This window comes from Scyliorhinus torazame, chromosome 21, assembly GCF_047496885.1.
Source record: "Scyliorhinus torazame isolate Kashiwa2021f chromosome 21, sScyTor2.1, whole genome shotgun sequence".
In the NCBI taxonomy this organism is placed as follows: Eukaryota; Metazoa; Chordata; class Chondrichthyes; order Carcharhiniformes; family Scyliorhinidae; genus Scyliorhinus; species Scyliorhinus torazame.
Window position 1 is genome coordinate 37510817 of NC_092727.1, and position 26604 is coordinate 37537420.

At 47.0% G+C, this 26604-nt stretch overlaps 1 protein-coding gene across 6 annotated transcripts in view; it reads right to left on the reverse strand.

The window, feature by feature from the left end:
* Positions 1-26604, reverse strand: part of LOC140398255 (opioid-binding protein/cell adhesion molecule-like) — a 1404083-nt gene that overhangs the window by 1251169 nt on the left and 126310 nt on the right. The gene's annotated exons all lie outside the window — the stretch shown is intronic.

Consider the following 26604-nt stretch of genomic DNA (forward strand, 5'->3'; position numbering starts at 1 on the left):
ATGTGCAGGTTCATATGGACTTCCCCTGTCACATCCTGATGGTCACAGTCCCTGGCCAGCGCGGTGAGTGTCTCAACAAACTCGTCGAGCGATTCCCCCGAGCGCTGCCGGCAGGTAGAGAGCAGATGCCGGGCGTGCACCTCATTGACGGGTTTGACAAACCGCTTGCGGAGCAACTCAATCGCTTCCTCATAAGTCGTTGCCTTTTCGAGCGTGGCGGAGATTCTGTGACTCACCCGGGCGTGGAGTAGACGCAGCTTGCGTGGCCCCAGGATGGGAGTCTCTGCGGAGTCCAGGTAGGCCTCGAAGCACCGCAGCCAGTATTTAAAAATTTCCTTTGCCTCCGGCGTTCGTGCTTCCAGATTGAGCTTCTCTGGTTTTAGGCCTGCGTCCATCCTGAATCTAGTTTAGCCTAATAAATTGAGGTACCCTCAATAACGATGCTTAGAGATTAAACAGTAAATAAGGCTTTATTAGGCTAATAACTGTGCTACAGATATGGACGAGAGCTGACTGCTATACAGACCATGAGGCAGGCCTTTATGTATGGCTCCCAGATGGGCGGAGCCAGAGGCGGAGTCCCCAGGGTTCCAAGCCTGGTCTTAAAGGGGACATCACCTTACATGATGATAAGGCAGATTTGCCAGAAAGTGATCCTCCCCACAATGGGCAGAATTCACATTGCGACATCTTGCGAGATCGCGTTATATCTCACGAGGCGTGTGGAGACAGGTAGATCCCAGAAGTCATATCTCCTGGCATCTACCAGTCACGTTGACCTGCGCCGCCCTGCTTTTTGGGTGCAACATGACTGGTAGATCCTGCCCACTGTGCAGAAACCCATTCGCTAATGAAACGTAACCAAGCTTGGTAATAGAATATAGAACATTGCAGCACAGTACAGGCCCTTCGGCCCTCGATGTTGCACCGACCTGTGAAACCACTCTAAAGCCCATCTACACTACTCCCTTATCATCCATATGTCTATCCAATGACCATTTAAATGCCCTTAATGTTGGCGAGTCCACTACTGTTTCAGGCAGGGCATTCCACGCCCTTACTACTCTCTGAGTAAAGAACCTACCTCTGACATCTGTCCTCTATCTAGCTTCCTTCAATTTAAAGCTATTTCCCCTCGTGCTCGACATCACCATCCGAGGAAAAAGGCTCTCACTGTCCACCCTATCTAATCCTCTGATCATCTTGTATGCCTCAATTAAGTCACCTCTTAACCTTCTTCTCTCTAACGAAAACAGCCTCAAGTCCCTCAGCCTTTCCTCATAAGGTCTTCCCTCCATACCAGGCAACATTCTGGTAAATCTCCTCTGCACCCTTTCCAATGCTTCCACATCCTTCCTATAATGCGGCGACCAGAATTGCAGGCAACACCCCAAATGCGGCCGCACCAGAGTTTTGTACAGCTGCAACATGACCTCATGGCTCCGAAACTCAATCCCTCTACCATTAAAAGCTAACACACCGTACACCTTCTTAACAACCCTCTCAACCTGGGTGGCAACTTTCAGGGATCTATGTACATGGACACCGTGATCTCTCTGCTCATCCACACTACCACAAATCTTACCATTAGCCCAGTACTCTGACTTCCTGTTATTCCTTCCAAAATGAATCACCTCATACTTTTCTGCATTAAACTCCATTTACCACCTCTCAGCCCAGCTCTGCAGCTTATCTATATCCCTCTGTAACTTGTAACATCCTTCCGCACTGTCCACAACTCCACCGACTTTAGTGTCATCTGCAAATTTAATCACCCATCCTTCCACGCCCTCCTCCAGGTCATTTATAAAAATGACAAACAGCAGTGGTCCCAAAACAGATCCTTGGGATACACCACTAGTAACTGGACTCCAGGCTGAACATTTCCCACATGGCTACTGCTGTCTAAAGAATATACCGTTCTCTGGGAAGGAAAGAGGAACAGGTGCCCATTTCAATTTCAAAGCAGAGTGCCGGTCAGTCAAAGGGAATGGGTAAATTTTTTTCAATGCAAGTTTTCTTTCAAGTGTAGATGTTTTCAAGTGTCAAAACCAGGTTTTGTTAAAAAGCCAGAGGCATTTAAATCGCAATAGAAAAGATCACAGCACAGGCTGACAGGGCATTTGCTAACATTTTTCACTGCATTGTGTCCTCCATTTTAAATGGGGAATCTAACTTCTGTGAGTCAGGTATGTATTTTGCACACTGGATGTTTCCAACCCACTAAAAGGCCAGAAGAAAATGGCACAGGGTTTGGGAATGCCGAGGCGAACCAGCTTTTCTTTAAAAAAGTGTGGCCTTTCATACACCAAAACATTCTCTGTATCCAGAAAAAGATTTGGCCTGATGTATCTGGACTGGAACAGCTTGATCTCAAGCACAGGTTCGCAATCAGGATGTGATAGGTCTTTGGTCTCCAGTGCCTTCAACAATTTCAAGACATTATGTGGATGATTCGAACTGACTGAAGACTGGCTTCAGCGGTGGTGAAAACCTGAAACCAAGATGGATCAACCACTTGGCACTTCTGGTTTCAAATGTGTCAGCCTTGTCTTGTGATTCATGTGTTGCTGTCCACCATCATAATGGGTGAGGTTGCTAATTAAACCATCTCCTCCTCCTCCCATTATTGTTTGAATTATCCACCACCCTATACTCATGACTGGATGTGCCAGGTTCACAGAACTCTGATCACCTATCTCTGTCTATTGTGTGCTGTATCTGCTGTGTATCATGTTAAGCCTGGTGCTGTAGGGCCACCACGCTGGTACATAATATTCAAATATGTGTGGTGGTGCTCCCGGCAATTCTACACTACTCATTGAACCATAGTTGGTCCTGTGGTTTGCTAGTAATAAGAGAATTAATTAAACATCAGAACATTATAAGATTACAGGTTGTGGTAGAACATAATTATCTGTTGCTCGTGATCCATATCGCCTCAGGAATATCCAATTTTGAGCTGCTTATTCTGTTCTGAATTTACCCCACTTATTCAGAAAATAAAGGTAGTTTTAAGGGATTTATATTTGAATTGAATTGATATACATTAGAAATAAAGTATAGTTTTAAATGGATTTAATTTAATGTTTCTGTGACTGGAGGGGTAAAACCTATAGTTAGATTCATGCTGGACAAAGGTGTTTGTCTAACTGTAGGTTGGTTTCCAAACTGTCATTATATTGTGCTTAAAGAGGGCTATGGTGTTAAGGGTAAATAAATCAGCTGTGGTTACTTAGCAATTGGGGCCTTCTAAGTTAAAAAAACTTTTAAGTTTTAGTTTAGCTAATTTGATTGCAGTTGGAGATAGGTAGTGAGAGAGAAGGCAGCTCTCATTTATGTGGGGTTACTGGGTTATTTCGTAGAATTTACAGTGCAGAAGGAGGCCATTCGGCCCATCGGGTCTGCACCAGCTCTTGGAAAGAGCACCCTACCCAAGGTCAACACCTTCACCCTATCCCCATAACCCAGTAACCCCAGCCAACACTAAGGGCAATTTTGGACACTAAGGGCAATTTATCATAGCCAATCCACCTAACCTGCACATCTTTGGACTGTGGGAGGAAACCGGAGCACCCGGAGGAAACCCACGCACACACGGGGAGGATGTGCAGACTCCGCACAGACAGTGACCCAGCGGGGAATCGAACCTGGGACCCTGGAGCTGTGAAGCAATTGTGCTATCCACAATGCTACCGTGCTGCTATGGGGATAGGGTGGAGGTGTTGACCTTGCGTAGGGTGCTCTTTCCAAGAGCCGGTGCAGACTCGATGGGCAGAATGGCCTCCTTCTGCATTGTAAATTCTATGATCTTGGCTGGCCCGGTCCACAGGGAAGCGGATGTAGCGGTGCGCAATGGCATATAGGGCGTCTGTCACTGCCCGGATGCACCGGTGCACCGATGTCTGCGATATGCCGGACAGATCCCCACTCGGTCCCTGGAATGACCCCATTGCATAAAAGTTCAGGGCCACCGTAACCTTGATGGACACGGGGAGAGGGTGTCCCCCGCCAGTGCCACGCGGTGACAGGTGTGCCAGCAGGTGGCAGATGTGTGCCACGGTTTCCCGGCTCATCCGGAGTCTCCTCCTGCATTCCCGGTCCGTGAGGTCGTGGTATGACAGCCGGGGCCGGTACACACGGGGCGTCCTCGGGTGCCTCCGTTGCTGTGGGGCTGCGACGTCCTCCTCCCCCTCCTTGTCCTGTCGGTCAGGTGTCCCTCCAGACTGGTCGGATGCCGCCTGCCCCTCTGCGGCAGCCTGCGCCGCCTCTCTGGCACGCTCCTCTTCCTCCTCCTCATCCAGGGCAACATGGACATTAGCGGCTGCCGCCACGGCGGCCAACATCGCTGGATGACCGGAAAACATGACGGCCTGGGGGGGGGGGAGGGGAACGACGACATGTCATCATTGCCCATACCCCCTCCTCCCCCCAGCCAGGTGGCATGGACCGCATGGGTCCGACTGTTGGAGGCTGGCACCTGGCCAGGTGGACCAACTCACTTGCCCCCCCCACCCCCACATCACTCCCCGGCACGGACCCTGTCCCCCTCCACGGCACGGACCCCGTCCCCCTCCCCCACCCCGGCACGGACCCCATCCCCCTCCCCAGCATGGACCCCTGTCCCCCTCCCCGGCACGGACCCGTCCCCCCGTCCCCCTCCCCGGCATGGACCCCCTCCCCCTCCCCGGCACGGACCCCCGTCCCCCTCCCCAGCACGGACCCCGTCCCCTACCCCGGCACGGACCCCATCCCCCCCCCCTCCCCGGCACGGACACTCGTCCCCCTCCCCGTCCCCCTCCCCGGCAGTCATCCTCCCGTCCCCAGCACTCAACCCCCCTCCCGGCACTCCCCCGGAGCCCAGCCCACTCTAACCACCACCCCCGCCGCACACACACGCACACAACCCTACACACACCTCTCCCCCACACATACAGACTGCGGCCACGCCATCGCCTCTCCAGCGGCCAACCCCCCAGGCCGTCACCCACCTCCACGCTGGTCGGCGTAAACCTTGAGCACTGGTTGACGCCGATTGAAAGGTGGTTTGATTTACGCCGACGTGACCCATGATCACGTCGGCGGGACTTCGGCCCAACCGGATGGGAGAATATCGGCAGCCCCAAAATCCATTGCCTTGCGCCCACCCGTGCCATTCTCCGAGGTGTGCGGCGCGATTGACGCCCCGCCGGCTTTTCTCCCTTCTGAGAATTCGGCGGGCGCGGAATTCACGATTCTCCGACCCGGTGGGGGGGGTCGGAGAATCTCGCCCACTATCTTTTGAGCCAGGGTTCCTTCCTGGGATCTTCCCATCCAGTTACAGCACCAACTGGGATCGTAGCACATTTCACAAGGTGGCTATGCCAAACAACATGACAGGGGATACCCTCAGTCTGCAGACAGGACTTGGTCTCCACAAGGACTTGAATATATTTACAATACCGATTCATGTTTAATCTTCAGAGGAGTTTGGTTCCAGGAGGGTTGCTTATGCTAACAATTAGACACCAGTGCTTGACTCTGGCACTTTTAATTGCTGAAAATTTGGGTGATTATTGATCTGACTGTTCACATCTAATTCACTTCTGCAGTGATAACAAAGAGTGAAGGTTTTACACTCACACACAGACAGGCAAATAGAGGGAAGGAATTGTAAAATGATGAATCAATCTGATGAAAGACAAAAATAGTCATTTGGCGGGACTTTCCGTGCAACCTGCCAGGTGTATCGGCAGAGACAATGGTCCCACCATTGTCAATGGGGTTTCCCGTTGAAAGCGCCCCTCGTTGTTGAAAGCGCTTCTCGTTTCGACTGGCAGTGGGACCGGATGATCTCACCGGCATGAAGGGTCAGAAAACTCCGGCTGTTGTTTTATTATTTAGTGGTATCAATACTTATCGAGAGAACCATGAGATGCCAAAGGAGTTTCAAAATGTGATCTTGCACTATGTTACAGTTTTCCTTTTGGGACTCGTACATGTTCAGTTAAGATCAATCTTCAGTTCCATACATAATTTATGAGGCAAAAATATTAAATCCCTGGCAGTGCTAAACTTGGTTACCTTCTTGCTGGTTTTCACTTCCCTATGCTAAATAACCCAGTTTTAGAAATTACCTTGATCAATATTTAAGCAACACTATTAACAAAAGCTATGATTTTTACTCCCCATATTACGCTTCCATCTCAGCCAAATGCTTTTCATTTTATTTAATCCATTCCTGGGCTTGCGGATTTGAATCTGAGCAGGTGCCAAATTCAAACTAAATGATGTGTGTGATGGGATTTTAAATTTAAAACTAACACATTAAAATATTTAATAACACAGAACTGCTCTGAAAGATATATACCTCATGATTGTTGTAATGTTGCTTTGTATAATGACCATAATTTCAGCCAAACACCGTACACACCGGCCAAACCCCAATGAAAAACCTGGCACGTCTCTGTGGCAGTTGCCAGGACACAACTCAGTTAAAACAGCACAGATTCCACAGTAAATGCATGCTTGCAACAAAAGAAAATGCAGTATACAAATACATACATTCTACATTTTGAGCAGGTTGGCCCTGAATTTCCTGGGTCACATTTAACAGAGATTGTACAGAGGTTTCTGCTGGCTTCTGCACCAATTATTCCCAACAGGAACTGTTCTTGCTGAGTTGATTTGCCTTCACTAGAACATAAACACTATCACAAATGCAGCACCACCAATAACATCACAAATGCAGCACCACCAATAACAATAACAGTAAATGTTTCTTTCCCAATAGCAACTTGCACTTAAGTGCTTTCCAAGTAAATAGTGCAAGCTGGAAGGGTCCTGGATAAACAAAATTGCTAAGGATTTAGGTAAGTGTTAGTAATCTGCAGCAAATAACCTGAAGATCATCTTTTGTGCACCAAAAGTTTGGGCAAATGCACAGAAATGTTTTTAAATGTCAAACCTGAAGGAAAAGCGAAGTGTAATTACGCCTCACTCAGAATTTAATTCTTGGAGATTTAAAAATATATATATATATACATTTATTTTCTGGTTCTATTATCTCTCTCTTAATCTCATTCTTCTTTCCTTCTATTCATGATTTTACATTGAAATACACACACTAATTTATACTTCCTGATTTAAACTCATTGGGCGCGATCGTGAGCCTGCACTCGTAGTCTGTGGGATCGACGGGGGGGTGGAAAATCTTGCGAGAATGGGGCAGTGATTCTCAACAAAGGGATCGCGCTTCCCACATTTCCCCGCCCTTTGCCAGCGACATCATGAGATTCTCACCCTCAGAGGGCATGAATCTTATTTTAATACAATTTGAATGCCAAATGAGCCTCCCTCACTAAATATTCATAATGCGAGGTTTACAACAGGTTTGGTCAGACATGAGGCAATCAAGGGATCCCTTTGGGGGGGGGGGGGGGGCAGAGTTACGTGGAGCCCTGGATGGGGGTAAGGGAACATGCCTCCTGGCATGGGTTGGCACTGCCAGGTTGGTACAGTGACAACCTGGCAGTGACAACCTGGCAGCGCCAACCTGGCAGTGTCAGTCTGTGTCAGGGGACGTGCTAGAGGCAGGGACTAGTGGGAACCTCTTGGGGTGGCACTGGGGGGAGTGCCACTATACCTCCGCAGTGTTAGTGGGGGGGGGGGGGGGGGGTCAATGCACGCAGTGGGTGTGAAGGGTGGGGGAGAGGGAGCAGAACACGATTGACGATTGTTGGGGGAAGCACACGATACCTCTGTGATGGGATCTGGGGACAATTAAGCTACAGTGCTGATCGGAGTGTCCTTTAAAGGAGGCAGCCCGATCTCTGTGGAGCCAGTTCCCGGCTCCATGAGGTCCCGCCCTGCTGGAATGACAGCGTAAACCCACTCATTTGTTTTTGGAGAGTTACATGCCAGTTTTCTGTCTGAGCCTGACACTTAGCTAAATTCTGGTAAGATTCTGCCTGTTGTTGATTAAGGAAACACAGTGTTGTTTACCTACTCACCTAATTCACAGATCCACTATAGGAAGTGCCACACTTAAAATAATCTATAATAAAATAATTTTTCACTCAACAGGCGAGAAAAAGTCTTAGGCTGTGAGATGCTGTACACTGGGGTTCACTCAGGCTTGACAAAATTGAGGATATGAATTTTGAAAGTGTTTGCAATAAAAAAAAGAACACTCGAGTGAATATGGTCAGGAATTTGATCTTTGTGTCAGGCCAGGACATTGATGACTGGCCAATCCATGAAAAGCTAAAGAATGTGACATTTGGGTCAAGATAGATCAAGTTGATAAATATCTATGAGTTATACTGTGATAAAATTGATTTATTGGCTCAGAACCAGGCTGAGATATGCAGATGATTGGGAATTTCGGTAAAATGTCAGGATAGTTAAGCAGAGTTTGTGTTTTGGAATAAACTGTGAGCATCATTTGTGCTAAAGGTCAGGTCATTGCGTGATTATTTGGTAAACTGGGCTATAATTGTGGACACACCGAAATAGATAAGAATATTGTGAGTTAATGAGAGGAATCATAGAGTAGAATTATAGAATCACTGCAGTGCTGAAAGAAGCCATTTGGCCCATCAAGTTTGCACTGACCCTCTGAAAGAGCACCCTACCTGGATCCACACCTCCACCCTATCCCTGTAACCCCACCTAACCTTTTTTTGGACACTAAGGGGAAATTTTGCATGGCTAATCCACCTAACCTGCACATCTTTGGACTATGGGAGGAAACTGGAGCACCTGGAGGAAACGCACTCAGACACGGGGAGATCGCGCAAACTCCACGCAAACAGTCACCCCAGACCAGAATCGAACCTGGGTCCCTGGCGCTGTGATGCAGCAGTTCTAACCACTGTGAAAATCAACCCACACATTAGAATTGGTGGGCTTTGATCCTTATTTCATGAAACTGCTGATCCGTGGATGGATGCTAGACATCCCCAGGCAGCTACCCCTCAAAGAAACATTGAAATTTCAAGTTAGTTTAACAACTTTGGCAACCCAATTTGGTGAAAAGATCCCAAACAGGCATCGGAACCCTTATTTACAAATGGATAGGCCTCCTGCCTGTTTCAGTCGTGCATCTGGATGCCGTTTTTGATGCCTATACCAATACGGCAGACTGAGAACTCCACGGTAGAATATATGTGTGCACACAGCTCATTATATTGAATTATTGTGTTGGGATGTGCCTCATAGTTGTGAGAATGCATAAACTTTCCTCCATGCATCACAGCAAGTATTTTCAAACATTCCCTCCCAATTTTCAAAACCTCCATTTTCAATCAAATGTTCCGATGTTTCATAAACCTAAGGCTTAAACTTTCTGTTGAATGCATAATGATTTTCAACATGCATGTGGAACAGATGGAAATGAGTTCAGCCAGGTCACAAGCCATAAAACACTTTCATTGCCTATGAATTTTGAGGCCTTTCTTGGCAATGGGAAAAGTGCTAGACTCTCCTGAGATTTCAGTAAAAATGAATATATTGCATAATCTGTACTCCACATAGTTTAAATTATTGTGCACTTAACTGGTTACAGATGGCTGATGTTGTTTGGATTCATGCTTTCTGAGGGCTCAAGCTCAAATTTGACAAGTATTACGAACAGAATCTACAAGCAACCAAAATAGGGAACAACTGCCAAGTGATAATGTGGTTCTTTTTCCCATTTATTTTACTAATTTATTTCTGAGCTCCATTAATTATGTCATATTTGTAAGATCACCTCCCCTAGTGAGAGATAAATAAAATGAAATAAAAGTCGCCATCAACCCCGATGATCATAGGCTGCTCTCCCATTTTGAGAAAGAGCTGATTGGTGGTGATTTAACCTGAGGGTCAACACACCTCAGGCAAGGGGCAATTTTGAGAAGAACAAAAAGAACAAAGAACATTACAACAAGGCCACAGGCCCTTCGCCCCCCCCCCCCCCCCCAAGCCTGCGCCGATCCAGATTTCTTATTTAGACTTACTACTTATTGCCCAATCTGTATCCCTCCATTCCCCACCCGTTCATGTGTTTATCAAAATACATCTCAAACGTTTCTATCGTGCCTGCCTCCACCACCTCTACTTGTAACGCGTTCCAGGCACCCACCACCCTCTGCGTGAAAAACTTTCCCCCTCTCACCTTGAACCTGTGCACTCTTGTAATTCAGTCTTCCACCCTTGGAAAAAGCTTCTGACTATTCACTCTGTCTATACCTCATAATTTTATAGACCTCAATCATGTTTTCTCTCAGCTTCCGTCTTTCCAATGAAAAGAATCCGAGTTTATTCAACCTCTCCTCATAGATAAAGGACACAGTAAGAAGTCTTACAACACCAGGTAAGGACTTCTTACTGTGCCCACCCCAGTCCAAGGCCGGCATCTCCACATCATAGATAAAGGAACCTTCGGCCAGTGCAGGAATCGAACCTGCATTGTTGGCGTTTCTCTACATCATCAACCAGTCAACTGAGCTAATCGATTCACCCGGGAGATAAATACAAAGCGTGGTTTGGCAATTGGGACTAACCACTGGACGAAGGAGTGGCAGAGAAAATACTTTGTAGTTTGCACTTAGTTCCGTCTTAGAGAACAAAGTTAGAAAAACAATGAATTGTAATTGCGAAATTGTATTCATGTCATGGCACCAGCGATTTACAGACATTCAACTTTGCAGAGGCTGTCAGAGTGAAATCTGCAACTTCAAATTTATAGAGGACGTGTAACTATATGGGATCATCTTTCAAGGTATTGCTGCTGCAATCTTCCAAACATGTACACACTTCAAAATGCAATCTTGCTTTAAATCTATTCATTATGGAATACGATAACTCAAAATAATTACACTGGAATAGTTGTTGGATAAATGCTATAATGTAAACTGGTAGGGTTTGATGCAAAGGACTACTTTAAACTGTTCATTACTTGATTCTTTTTTTTATCTCCACACATTTCAAATTGGATTCTATCTCAAGCGTATGTTGTGACCGAATAATATCAAAATCTTAATCATCTTTGCAGTGCAATATAACACTTTCATGCTTTATAATTTTCATCATACACATCCAAGTCACAAATGCGGTCGAACCTGTCCCAAGCCCAGAAATTCTCACTCGAGGTAAACAGACCTTTAACTGCATCCATCAAATTGTCCATCCCGTCCATGAACGTTCCCGTGGTGGGAGAGACCGGAGAATTGAGAAAGAGAAAGAAAATGCTCAGTCGAGCCCAGGATGATCAAAACCTTCTCAATGTTTAATCAGAGATAAAGTTCGATAAGGTGATGCCCATAACGGCTGAGAAATTCCTTTGATACAAATGTAATGAGGCAGTTCAAGCTTAAGAGGGAATCCAAATGAACAATGTCTAATCTGTAGGTTCTGGAATTTGCAACAACGTTCGCCATGAGCACAAATTGCGATGTGGGCACAAAATCCCAAGAGAGCTAGAAAACGTGCATCTTGCCTCCGAGATCTCGTTTTGCGATTCCACCCCCCCTTCCCCTGCCAACAGTGACATAACAAGGTTTGCACCCAGGAAGGTAGGGAACCAGGGGCGGGATTCTCCGACCCCACGCCGGGTCAGAGAATCGCCGGGGGTTGGAGTAAATCCCACCCCCGCCGTGTCCCGAAGTCTCCGCCACCAGAGGTTCGGCGGGGATGGGAATCACGCCGCACCGGTCGGCAGGGGCGGGAATTGCACCGCGCCGGTCGGCGGGCCCACCCCCGCCTATTCTCCGGCCCGCGATGGGCTGAAGTCCCGCTGCTGGAATGCCGGTCCCGCCAGCGTGGATTAAACCACCTTTTGAACGCCGGGACAAGGCGGCGCGGGCAGGCTCCGTGGTCCTGGGGTGGGTGTGGGGTGATCTGGCCCCAGGGGGTGCCCCCACGGTGGCCCTGATCGGGGCCCACCGAACCGGGGGCGGGCCTCTGCCGTGGGGGCACTCTTTTTCTTCCGCCTTCGCCATGGTCTTCACTATGGCAGAGGCGGAAGAGACTCCCTCCCCTGCGGATGCGCAGGGATGACATCAGCAGCCGCTGACGCTCCCACGCATGCATCGCCCGGCGATGACCTTTCGGCCCCAGCTGGCGGCTGGCGGAAAAGGTCTTTGTTGCCCCGCCAGCTGGCGCAGAAATGACATTGCCGGGCGGCGCATGCACGGGAGCGTTAGCGGTCGCTCACGGCATCCCCGCGCATGCGCTGTGGAGGGAGTCTCTTCCGCTCTGCCATGGTGGAGACTGTGGCGAAGGCGGAAGGAAAAGAGTGCCCCGTGGCACAGGCCCGCCCGCGGATCGGTGGGCCCCGATCGTGGGCCAGGCCACCGTGGGGGCACCCCCCGGGGCCAGATCGCCCGCGCGCCCCCCAGGACCCCGGAGCCCACCCGCGCCTCCTTGTCCCGCCAGTAAGAGAGGTGGTTTAATCCACGCCGGCGGGACAGGCATTCTAGCAGCGGGACTTCGGCCTATCCGGGCCGGAGAATCGCGCGGGGGGGGGCCCGCCAACCGGCACGGCGCGATTCCCGCCCCCGCCGAATCTCCGGTGCCGGAGAATTCGGCAACCGGCGGGGGCGGGATTCACGCCAGCCCCCGGCGATTCTCCGACCCCCCGCCGGGTCGGAGAATCTCGCCCCATATTTCAATACATTAACATCCCGGTCGCAGACTTACCCACCATATCATCTCCCCATATTAGGAACTCCCACCTCACCAATGTATGGCTCACAACTGGTTTCTAAAAACAGGAACAGGCGACGGGAATGGCATAGCATGGGGGCACAGTGGTTAGCACTGCTGCCTCATAGCATCAGGGATCTAGGTTGAATTCTGGCCTTGGGTGACTGTCTGTGCGGAGTTTGCATGTTCTCCCTGTGTCTGCGTGAGTTTCCTCCGGATGCTCCAGTTTCCTCCCACAGTCCAAGATGTGCAGTTTAGGTTGATTGGACATGATACAATTGCCCCTTTTGGCAGGTTAGGTGGGATTACAGGGATAGGGCAAGAGAGTGGGCCTTGGTAGGATTCTCCTTCAGAGGTTTGATGCTGACTCAATGGGCCAATGTCTTCCTTATGCACTGTAGGGATTCTATGAACCCATCAGGGCTGCAAATATAAGTGTAGTGCCTGGGGGAAGAGGGACAGATCCATGCAGGGCCCTGGCAGCACCCCTTCGCACTTCCCCCTGGCAGCTGGGGCAATGCCAGGGTTCAGTACCAGCACGAAGTAGGAGTGTTTGGGGCTCCCATTAGGGAGGTCCATGCAGAAGTTCTGGTGTGGGGAGGTTCCCGTGTCTAGGGGGAGTACCGTGAGTCGGAAGGGGGAGTGGGAGGTGTTCCCTGAGGTGGAGGAGATTCCTGTGGGGAAGGAGGCAGACATTTGTGTGGGGATTTGTTTTTAAGGTTGGGCAACCTCTCTGACATTGCTGGTTCTATCAGGCCCCGCCCCTCCAGCGTGACGGTGTGAGACATGCCTCCAACATTTTTTTTTCCAATTTTTTATAAATTTAGAGTACCCAACAATTATTGCCCCGATTAAGGGGCAATTTAGTGTGGCCAATCCACCTTCACTACACATCTTTGGGTTGTGGGGGTGAGACCCATGCAGACACGGGGTGAATGTGCAAACTCCACACAGACTGTGACCCGGGGCTTGGATCGAACCCAGATCCTCAGCGCCATAGGCAGCAGTACTAACCACTGCGCCCCCCCCAACATTTCTTTTTAAATAGGTGCTGGAAAATATGGAAACTTTTGCCCATTGTTTCAGAGAGAACTGACAAATAATCAATTACATCATCACTAGACTTTCCTCATACTCTACAGCTACAATAGAAAAAGAGACATAAGTCTTACATTTTTGCTCCATTAACATTCCAAGTATATTTTATTCCTTATTTGCAGGCATGTTTATTGCAATCCATTGAAAATATTAAGACAAATAGCTCAGCCTCAACTTCTGTGAACCAGCTTAATAACCTTGATATTGCAGTGGAAATAATTTTATTCCTTCTTCCTAGATCCAGCTGCTGTCCCAGAAAAAGAGAATAGTCCCGATGTGTCAACTGATCCCCATGCACTAAAATCCAAAGTTTAATTAAAGGACACTTGAAGTGCATGACCCATTAGGATGTGTGTGGACAAAGAGGATTAATACCTACTTTAAAGAGCAGCACCAGATGTAAAGCACAATTTCATGCATTTGCTTATCCTCAGGGGATGTGAAAGTGGTCCTCCCAAGACACATAACGCACTGTGTTCTTATCATATTGGTGACTCAGAGAAACCATGCACAGTGCCATTAGCGAGCCACCCATTAAGACTTAATTGAAGCCAGTCTGGTGACCTCAACAAAGAGCAATGGTATATAGGAAAGTGAAAAAAAATTCCATTGTGGAATCATGTCATTGTCATCTGCGCACCAGTCAACAATTTAATGTTACCCCTTGATCAAGCCTATATATTGTACCTTACAGTTGTGTGCCTTAAACTGACAGTGTGGTTCGAGTCAAAAAGGTATTCAAACCAGCAAATTGCCATGGGAATTTGGATTTCATCTGGGAAGGTTGGACTTAAGACTGAAATTCTTGACAGAATGTATTTCTCTGTTTGTGTTTGCAAAATTTGCATGTATTTCAAATAATAATAATCTTTATTAGTGTCACAAATAGGCTTACATTGACACTGCAATAAAGTTACTGTGAAAATCTCCGCATCACCACACTCCGGTTCTTGTTCGGCTACAGTGCGGGAGAATTCCGGGGCGAAATTCTCCCCCAACGGCGGGATGTCCGCCGACTGGCGCCAAAGACGGCGCCAATCAGACGGGCATCGCGCCGGCCCAAAGGTGCGGAATGCTCCGTATCTTTGGCGGCCTAGCCCCAACATTGAGGGGCTAGGCCGACGCCGGAGGGATTTCCGCCCCGCCAGCTGGCGGAAATGGCGTTTGTTGCCCCGCCAGCTGGCGCGGAAATGCGGCGCATGCACGGGAGCGTCAGCGGCCGCTGTCAGTTTCCCGGCGCATGCGCGGGAGCGTCAGCGGTCGCTGTCAGTTTCCCGCGCATGCGCAGTGGGGAGAGTCTCTTCCGCCTCCGCCATGGTGGAGGCTGTAGCGGAGGCGGAAGGGAAAGAGTGCCCCCACGGCACAGGCCCGCCCGTGGATCGGTGGGACCCGATCGCGGGCCAGGCCACCGTGGGGGCACCCCCCGGGGTCAGATCGCCCCGCGCCCCCCCCCCCAGGACCCCAGAACCCGCCCACGCCGCCTGGTCCCGCCGGTAAATACCAGGTTTGATTTACGTCGGCGGGACAGGCAATTCCTGGGCGGGACTTCGGCTCATCCGGGCCGGAGAATCCAGTGGGGGGTCCCGCCAACCGGCACGGCCCGATTCCCACCCCCGGCCAATCTCCGGTATTGGAGACTTCGGCGGGGGCGGGGGCGGGATTCACGGCGGCCAACGGCCATTCTCCGACCCGGCGGGGGGTCGGAGAATGACGCCCCCGATGTCCAATTCACTTAACAAGCGCGTATTTCAGGAGTTGTGGGAGGAAACCGGAGCACCCGGAGGAAACCCACGCAGACACGGGGGAAGCTTATTTTATTTTTACCTTATTTGGAGAGTTAAACTGTGTCAGCTGCAGCCTTCTTACGTCTCGGTCATAATATTTTGGGTTCCAGGTCCACTCTCACCATTTGAGCAGCAGTTTTAAGTTGTCGCTCCATTGCAGTGTTGAGGGAGTTCTGCACTGTCAGTGGTATGATTGCGGGAGCAATTCCCAAAAAAATGACGAAGGGCTTGATTCAACTAAATGGGAACAAAGTCCCAGAACGAGTGCATTTAACACGTGTTTCCCAGCACTCGCACTGCCAAGCTGGCACTACCAGGGTGCCCAGTGGGCACCGACAGTGCCAAGGCATCACCCTGCCCAAAGGGCATGCAGCAGGGGGCCTCCGATCCCTGAGGAGACCACCACGAGTGCCGTTCCGTCTGGTCCCCACAAATAGTAAACTCTGAGGCAAAGGGGACGAATCCCAAAGCCTCAAGTACCTCGGGAATCTGCACATTAGGGTAAGACCAGCTGCCTCGCTCTAATTTGCAGGTTTGCCAAAAAGTGTTCCCGCCCACAATGCGTTCTGGAACGCATTGACGCTGCTGGTGAGACACCGGAGAATTGCAATCTGAAGTGAAACAAGCACCCGCCACAATTTTGGCGTCAAAACCAACTCCCTGCTCAACCCCATTCCTGCATCGGCCAACAGAGAATCAAACCCCGTGTTAACATTTAAAGAGTAGTATGGGAGCTCTCGCTCTCATGTCCTCGTAAATATTAATCCTACAACCAATAATTAAAAATAAAATATTTGCTCATTATCATTTTGGTGCTTGTGGGACTGTGCTATGTGCAAATTGGATGCTTGTTTCGTACATCACAATAATGACTATCGAGTAATGGGTTAAGATCTGAAAAATACATGATGCAGATGTAATAATGATGTCAGATCACATGACTGAGAGCTAAGAGGGTTCTTGAAGGAGGGGAAGTTCCAGTCCCGTGTCGTGTAAATAAAAGAACAAAGAACAAAGAAAATTACAGCACAGGAACAGGCCCTTCGGCCCTCCAAGCCTGCGCCGACCATGCTGCCCGTCTAAACTAAAATCTACTACACTTCCGGGGTCCATATCCCTCTACTCCCATCTTATTCATGTATTTGTCAAGATGCCCCTTCAGCGTAACTATGGTCCCTGCTTCCAGCACCTACTCCGGCGGCGAGTTCCAGGCACTCACTACCCTCTGTGCAAAAAACTTGCCTCGTACATCTCCTCTAAACCTTGCCCCTCGCACCTTAAACCTATGCCCCCTACTAATTGACCCCTCTACCATGGGAAAAAGTCTCTGACTATCCACTCTGTCTACGCCCCTCATAATTTTGTAGACCTCTATCAGGTCGCCCCTCAACCTCCTTCGTTCTAGTGAGAACAAACCAAGTTTATTCAACCTCTCCTCATAGCTAATGCCCTCCATACCAGGCAACATCCTGATAAATCTCTTCTGCACCTTCTCTAAAGCCGCCACAACCAGAATTGAACACTATACTCCAAGTGTGGCCTAACTAAGGTTCCATACAGCTGCAACATGACTTGCCAATTTTTATACTCAATGCCCCGGCCAATGAAGGCAAGCATGCCGTATGCCTTCTTGACTACCTTCTCCATCTGTGTTGTCCCTTTCAGTGACCTGTACTATGTAAATACTTCCCGTAGATAAAGAGAAATGGTTTTGAGAAACAGACTCGAGCAGTATACTTTGGGAGGATCAATAATCCGAAAAGTTCCCCTCTAAACCCCAAGCACACAATGAAACAATGGCTACATTTCAACAGCACTTCATTAGCTTTGGGTCCTCCTTAGCTTGTTGAGCGTGTTGCTTTATTGGCATTAAGTGAATTCACAAATATAACAAGTTCACAAGCGGTGACAGTCGACTTGGAATACTGCATCACCATATTGTAAGCCTCCGGAGGAGTTACCGCAAATTAACATTGTACACGCAAAACTTTGGGAGATTTAGAGGACAATTTTCCACCCCCAGCCTCCACAGACCCAAATCTCATTTCAGCCACTAACTCTCATGACAGGACCACAACAGGATTTGCGCCAGTGATATACATTAGCATGGATGATAATATTCAATAATGACTTTATGCCATTGCCTCAGTGTGTTCCATATGTCTGCCCCATAACCCCATAACGGCCGGAATCACTACTGGCTTCCATAGCATGTTAACAGCACACAGGCTTATAGGAATAGCAAGGGTACCTATTGGTGATTATGTTATGAATTAACTAATAGTCTTAATATATTTGCATTTCCTAAGGAATTTCATTTGCGAATATTAGAAACATTCAATTTATTTGCAAGAATTCATATACACATCATTGAGCAAGTAATAGCAGTAACTTTCACAACGCTGTGATCTTTAAGCGAGTGTATTTTGAATTAAGTTAATCACAGCAAGTTTCTATAAATACCACCAATAAATAGAGTTGAAAAAGTATCGAGAATTACAAAGTTACAGTTACAAGGTTATGTCCTGAGGTGTGTAGATTGAGTTTAGAGATTTAAATCAATTGAATCTTTTCAATTCACTGCACAGCTTCTTTTAAATTTGTTTCCTGATAGCAAGTTTGAGACTGCGACTGTTTCTGCCCTCTATTCACAAGATAGCTGTCAGACTAAATATCCCCTGTGCTTCTGTAGGCAAAAATGTGCTAAGTTGCAGTACCAAGTGTAAAGAAATCATGGGCTGGATTCAATACCCACTTAAAGTGCCTCAATCGGCTGCCTGTATGGTTTCCCCTCGAAGAGAGGCCCATGTCAATCATCTAGCATGGCCTCCAGTCTCAGATTCAGCACAGTACACCTTCCTGCACACCTTGCTTCAGTACCTGCTGTGGCCACTTCTCCGGCTAATTGACTATTAAATGTCTGAGGAGCAGAGACATTCTCCCCCCCCGCCACACACTCCACACCCTCCCTGGGTTTCCCGTCCACCAACATTTTTGCTGGGGGATGGGTGGGGGGCAGAGACCATGGCTGGGTTAAATTCAATCCCCTTCTTTCTGAAGACTTTCTTTTGAGGTTTCAAGATTTGAGGTAGATACCTCAAATTCTGCTTTATACTGGTCAGTTGATCGTGGCATTTTTCTGGGAGCTTATGGAAACAAAATGTATCTTTTTGCCCCATAGTCACAAAGTTGGAACAATCCGGCAAACTTTCTATTTGTTACGTTTTGAGTATTGACTTAAAATAGAGGAATGAATCAGTCCTGTTCTGAATTCTGCCTCACAATAAGCCCGTGTGCTTTGGTTGTCAAATGTTAAAGGGTTAGGACGAAGTTGCAAGATATTCACACCTGTATGCAATGACCAGAACAGCTGGTGTTAGGAATGTTGGTGATTTAGATGATGCTGAGCAGTATTTCTACCTGTGTACAAGGCGTATGTGACTGCCATAGAGATGGGCTTTGTAGGAACAGGTTGTACGTTTAGCACTGAACCTCACAGATATGATCAGTCTGCAAGAATCAGAGGGGAAATGGGGAGGGGGATAAGCGGGAGAGATATGCAAGCCTCTGTTGTTCACCACACAAAATGTGGGTGAAAGTTTGTGCTCAGTTTGAAAAGACTCAAGTCAAGCAAGACTAAGCTGGAAGATTTGCTTAACTTTGGCTAGATGGAAGGTTTTCTAGGGATTAGAAGTTAACAGGTTAGAAGAGTAAAAAAAAGGAACTAACAATCACTCTGGACTACTTCCTGCAGAATGACATGTCTAGTTAAGGGACAGTTCAAAGTATGACTGCAGAGAGATTTTCAGTCATTTTAAGGGATCTTTTCCTGTAGTTTGCAGTATAAGTTGTCGACTGAAATAATGTTTTGTCAATGTTGCTTTTAGTTTGTATGTTACAGCAAAAGTCTTAAAATTGAAATTTTTATCATGTGATCTTTTCAGCTATTCACTGGAAATCTGAATTTCTTGTAAAAAGCTGTTGAGATCTTCGGGGTTCGTAACAAGGTGGATTCTCTCAAAGGCCCAGTTTTAACCGTACAGTCAACCTGCTCAGCTTTCAGAATAATTACTAAAGGGGCAGCAAAGGCAGTCGCCACTCTAGGCATGAGCGCTTACTGCTACTCAACTAGCTAACAGAGTACACAGTATTTTGAAAAATTACCTGTGGTTTCAGCAGAAGTAACAAGGAGAAACAATAACATGGTTGTTATTTCAGTTAGCCCAAATCTCGCTATTTGCCCTTTCAGGCATCTTACATTTTTCTTGGGGGGAATCACAGACTATTTATCATGCAGAAGAGCACCATTTGGCCCATCAAGTCTGCACTGGCACTCTCAGAGAGCCTCTCTAGCGAGTCCTCCCTTATCCCCATAACCGTGCACATTCTGGCAGACGGAGGAATATCTGACACACTCACTGAGACAGTGCCCATTCTTCCAGTTCCTTTAACGTAGCTGTGCTGTGGCTGTTTTTTTATTTGATTCAAAACCAAGATAAGCATTTTGAAGTAAACTGCCCAACAAACCGAGACTTAGAAATTTTCTTCACAGAGAAGAAAGGCAGCTCTATAAAATGAGTGTTAAATTGGATACCCAACTGGTTTTATGCTGAGGTCAAATAAATATGAGTAGTTGTTGATACTGAGCTTGCAGAGAAGTTACAATACTGTACCATTGATGCACAGTTGCCAAATTTTGTATTCCAGTACTTTAAACCGACTTGCTTGTGTTGCTTTATGTTATCAAGGGTAAGCTAATCATGCTCGATAAATAATTATTTTCTTCATGCCTGAAAAAGACATCTGTCAGCCTTTTCATCCCCTCTTTTATCGTTTACAGAATATAGTTTGTAGCATCTGTTATTTGTTCCAAATTAGACATTTGCATGAAATCAGACCCACCGCCGTGCAATATTTAATAATGTTGAACGAGCCCAAATTATACCTAATTGGTCTTATCACATATCATAGCACTCAGCAAATCCGGTAAAGGTTTTTTTTAAAGTTCCCCGAGTGAGACAATCAACATTCAAATCAATGTTTAATTGCAGCCTTGCTAATGTAAATTAAGCTTCAAGTGTCTGGCTTACAATTCCTGTTCAGCTGGAAGAAAGTTGAAAAGATACAAAATCCTACCCCAGAAAGCACTGGCTCAGTATTAATAGTCTTGCCTCCTCAAAGTTGTGATTTGAAGTTCCAGTTGAGGAAATTCAGCTCATGGAGCAAGCTTATGTTTTGCTGCAGCCTTGGAGGAATTGGTGCAGTATTGAAAGTAGTGTCCTTCAGGAGAGACATTAAACTCGAGCCCTTTCTTGTCCTCGGGTGAATGTAAAAGACCCTGGGCGGGATTCTCTCATGCCGCGAATCGCCGTTCGCGCCATGTTTTCCCGCGGCGCCGGTCCAATGCCGGCAGGCGATTCTCTGAGGAGCGGAGAATCGGTGCCATTTGCGCCGGCGCGTTTGGCGCGGCGCCGGTCGCGGGCCGCTATCTGCGGCCGGGCCGCCAATTCTCCGGCCTTGATGTGCTGAGCGGCTGCGCGGAAACGGCAGAATCTCGCCAGCGCCGTTCACACCTGCTCGCAGCCGGCGGGAACTCTGCGGGTAGGGTCGGGGGGTGGCCTGTGTGGCGGGGAAAAGCACTCCGTCACCGGGGGGAGGGGGGGGGGGGCGCCCTCCATCGGGGCCCACTGATCGGCGGGCTGGCCTCTACAACCTCAGCCCTATTTTATTACGCGGCTGGCCCCTGAACCCCCACGCCATGTTGCATTGGGGCCGGCGCGCTGAGGAAGTCCCCCGCGCATTCGGGCCAGAATCGGTAGTGCCCGCACCCATTTCGCGCCATTGTGAAACGCGACGGCGTTCACGAGGGTGCGAACACTGTCTCCATTTTGGAGAATCGCGCCCCCTTTGACAATATTCAAAGACAACCAGGTGACTTCTCCCATTGCCCGAGCCAATATTTATGCATCAACCAGAATAAATGTTCTGGTCATCACCCCAAGATCTCGCTGACTGCTAATTGGTTGGTGTGTTTTCCCACACTACCATTATGCTGCACAGATACTTCATTGGTTGCAAGGTGCTTTGAGGTTGTGAAAGCCATTGTACAAATTTAACTTTGTTCACTCTTTGAGCAATTTTGCTATAATTTGAGAACGTCGATAGGATGTTACCCTTTTACTGAACATGATGCTTCCAGCATGGTGGCACAGTGGTTATCACTGCTGCCTCACAGCACCAGGGACCCGGGTTCTCTTCCGACCTCGGGTCACTGTCTGTGGGGGTTTCTTCTGGGTGCTCCGGTTTCCTCCAAAGCTGTGCAGGTTATGTGGATTGCCCCGAAGTGTCCAAAGGTTAGGTGGGGTTATTGGGATAGGGCATGGGATTGGGCCTAGGTAGGGTGCTCTTTCGGTGTGCCGAATGGCTTCCTTCTGCACAGTAGGAATTCTATGATTCTATTTGTACATGGGATAGGGGCATTGCTGACTGAACCAGCAATTAAGAGTCAACCACCTTGCTGTGGATCTATAGTCACAAGCAGGCCAGACCAGGTAAGGATGACAGATTTCTTCCCTAAAAAACATTAGTGAACCTGATTTTCTTTTTACAACAATCACCAATGGTTTCAAGGCCACCATTAGGCTTTTAATTCCAGATTTTTATTGAATTCAAATTTCACCCATCTGTCATAGTGGGATTCGAACCCGAGTCCCAAGAGGATTACCTTGGATCGCTGGATTATGAGTCCAGCGACAATACCACTACGCCACTGATACCCTTTGGAGTTTTTCTCTTTAATCTCTGCTCTCCCAGAGAATAGCTAATCTAAGGGCCGCCAGAATGTGTTTCAACTGTTGACTAACATATGCAAATTTTCTGCAGCTTGCATTTAAATATGCTGGCCCCTTGACTGGTGAGAGCTTTCTGCAAAATCATAAAACTGGACTGGAGGCAAAAGTATAGCAAAAGAGTCAGAAACTGAGCCATGAGAATGAGAAGTTCAGTCAGAAGCTCACAGTCAACATACAAAAATTAAGATGCAGACCTGTCAGTTGAAAGGGACGATAAGCAGCTTGTAAATAACAGTATGGATCATAAATTAATAAGGCACAACTCACATGACAGATGGGATCCTGAAGAATTGCTGCCATATTTCAGCACAAAGCAGAAACATTAGTTACAGTTTGTAAAAAGCACATTGATGGTGTGTAGCCAGTTAAAATGGCTATCTCCCGATTAGAATGGCCAAACCCCGATTTAAAATGGCAAACGGAAGAGGCTATTGGGAAAATCAGCCAACAGGACTCAAACAGGCAGCTGCAGGCAAAACTGTGTATTTGCCTCTGGGGAGGCCAGACAGAATCGATACCTGCAGCCATCAACATAATAACACACCAGCCATCTGAATATAAATTAGCAATCCCCGGGAACAATGTGCAACAAATTAGACACACAAAGCCAACCCAGACTTTTTGGCGCCAGCAGGAGCCTACACAAAAGAGAGGTGAACTACCACCCCAAAACCGCCCATCAATCAAGGAATCGCTCCAGCATTGGAGAATATCGAACCAAGTGATTGGGACGAAGTCCAATCACTTGGAACTAGATACAGTTCCCGAAAGGCGGGAAGCCCCTGGGGACTATAAGAATAGAGTCCAAGTTCAAATCGACCCTTCTTCTCCTCTCCGCACCCTTCAAGACCCTTCTGCTGACCATCTACAACAGCCGCGAGAACCGTAAGTCTTACTCCAACGCTCGCTATGAGATAGGCACTCCTGACTATCGACCTGTACCCGCTTTGAATCCCGCAGGCTCAGAACCCATACGAAAGGCCATTCGTTTCTCTGACCTGGTGGGCCATTTCCAAAGTTAAGTATTGGCCTGTTAGTTGTAGGAAGTAGCTTAGAAGTAGAATTAATGTATAAATATTGATTACTGTATATAATAAATGTGCGTTGATTTAACTCTTACTTAGCGGTGTGTTGGATTATTGATTATTGCTCGGACTTGAACCACCTGGCCGCATCAGAAAGATACCTGGCGACTCAAGAGCAAAGGTGATAGAACAAGAGCAATTAAACTAAGGCTAAAACGAGCAACAGGTGCAACAAGAGTAAAGTAAAATATAATGGCAGCAGAAATGGAACTCAACAAAACAGGGATCAAGCTGTAGAGCAGGTGAAAGAAACGGACAAAATTGAAGGAAAAGGCCATCACTGCCATTTTCCTGACCACAGTAAGCTTACTGGAAGACATCAACAAGTACATAGTTATGTTACTTCAGGAGCAACAGTGCTAGCAGGAAAAAAAAGCTCTGGGGCTTCATGCCTTTGTGTTAGTTGTACATTGTTAAGGAAGGTCGATCCATCTTTTCAACAGTAATGCAGTAGACAACAGCACACTTGACAATAGAGAGCGGCCACTGTGGTCTTGTACCAGGTAACCATGGCAAGTCAGAAAGAGCAGCTCAAGGAGTAGCAGAAAAAAGCCTGACCTTATCGTCGAGTATGGTGATGTTAGTTTTGCTGTGTTAGACAACATGTTGAAGAAGAACGTAATTTCAAGTGGATTGTGGTTTCAGCTTCCCACCAATGCTAAACTTGTGATTTGGAAATGGGATGTTAACAGACTCCCAAACAAGTCCTTATTCTGCTTCTACTCTACTCTGATCAGGTTGAGCACTGATTCCAGATTAAGAGCATAAAACATGGGAGCAGAGGTAGGCCATTGGAATGCTCCGTCATTCAATTAGATCATGACTGATCTGATACGATAATCTTCAACTCCATTTTCCCACCTGGTGCCCATATTCCTTGATTCCCTTGCTGATTGAAAACCTGGCTATCTCAGCCCTTGTTATAACCCGTCAGGAGGCCCAGGGATTTGTAACATAAGAGTCTCTGCAGGTGTGGGAGACTCTTTGGGGAGTAGGAGGAGCACATAGTAACCTGAATAAAACCATTTTTTTGCTACAGTCATCACTTCCGAGTGATCGCTTACCTGAGACTTTACAGCTTTAAACATACTTAATGACCCAGCTTCTACAGCTCTCTGTGCTAAAGAATTCCACAGAATCACTACCTCAAACAGAAGAAATTCCTCCTCATTTCTGTCTTAAATGGGTGACCTTTACTCTGGCCCTCGGCTCTCCCACAAGGGGGAGCAACCTCTAATATTTCCAACATTTTAGGAATACATGTTGTATATAACTGCAGTTGATGCCAAGCAAATCTCCTTCACATCAACCCTACATTTTCTAGTGCAACTGTACCCAAAAGCAAAGCGGCATTAATGATAATAACCATGCAAATTGAGGATTGCCGATTTGACCTGACCGCTGAATAAATTAAGCCTCCAGTTCTTATTTTGCCAGAACATAGTTTGCAAATATATTTCTGATGGGTAAATTACAGGTCAGGCAAGGACACTACACAATCTTTGAGAAATGCTCACAAGTACAGCCCTCTTAAAATGTAGTCAAATAAAAACATACTCTAATAATTTATGCTTTATTCTATGAGCGCCGATAATGTGTGTAGGGTATGCCTTTTTTGTTCAAGAAATAATATTTTTAACGTGGGGCGTGATTCACCGGAAAGATTTCTATGTCCGGATTCGGGTGCATTTGACGGGGTGTTTCTTGGTGGCTACCGCGCCGAAAATCTGGCTATGAAATGCCACTTTGCCATTTATGTTAGCCTCCGCCGAGGTCGTCAGGGTGCTATGCTGCCCTGTTCCCACCACCCAAGGGTCTCTAATGGCCAAGGAGACTGCACCAGGTGCCATTACATCTTGTCCACGGTTGTGTGGACCAGTACTAAACGGTGCCCTGGCAAGGTCTCGAAAGCATGACTGTTGAGTCCTAGGAGATGGGAGAATCCGGCAAATGTATATTTAAGTGGGTCGTACGGGTGCCCCTCGCGTGATTTAACGGCCCCTCCCAACACCAAGTCAGGCGCAACAAAGCCGTTAAATCACAACCATGGTCAATGATACTTTAGCAATCACAACAAGTTTCAATGTACGAGCGTTAATTAGAAACCTCCACCTGGCAAAACATTGGAATTTTTCATCCATTATAGCTATAGCAGATAGATCGCCAACTATCATTTCTTTTGCTGCAAGGCTAACAAGGTCAGCGGCAATTATGCGTCAAAATTATTTCCGATTCCCAAGTCATTACATTGAAATGATTGATTTTTTTAAAATTACCCTAATTTACTTCAATGGCCTCCACTCAATAAGGAAAGTTCTCCAACATGATTATTTAAAAACAAATCCATAAAAATCAAATTATAGTTGATTTTTATTTTACAGACACTTTCTGCAACATTAAAGAAAAGACTGTACTTAATTTTCTTCATGAAAGTCTCTGGACAGCAGCAATCATTTGTAATTAGAAGGCACTGATGGGCCATTCACTTGAGGGTAGACGCAGCCGAGGTAGCAGATCAGAAGTATCATAGTTACAGCTGTAGACCACAGGCAGTCAGGTATGACCCAATCTGTCACCTACGGCACAGTTGCAATGCTTAGCGACTAACATCACCTGTCTTTTAAAAACACAGTTTATCCTTTGAGATTAATTAATTTTGGAAGTTTCCCGAGATTTGCAACTGCTCCTCACCTTGTTATCTCAATAGCCTGCCCAGGTTTTCTTAGGGCTAGAGGAACAGCAGGGAATAATTCAATTTATTGCTCTTTTTCCATGTTTTTTAAAATTAAAAATTCAGGCCTATTTAGTTTTTTGCAGTGTTTTATCCAAAATATCATGTCCAGATTATGGAAAGCATTGTTAAGTATTGTTGAAATATGAAAATGAACTATTCCATTTGAAATTAACAGTATTACACCTTGAACACCACCACTGGGTCTTCTTTGTGCATTTGTGGGTCTGTTAAAGAAGGATTAACAGAGATTAATTAGCATCTCTATTTTCATTGTTTAATGAGACTACCAGGATGGAAGGTAAAAAATTGGCTGGACCTTATCTCTGTGTTCCTCAAGGTAGATGAATATTACTTAAGGTATTGAAAATTCTTTCCTACTAAAA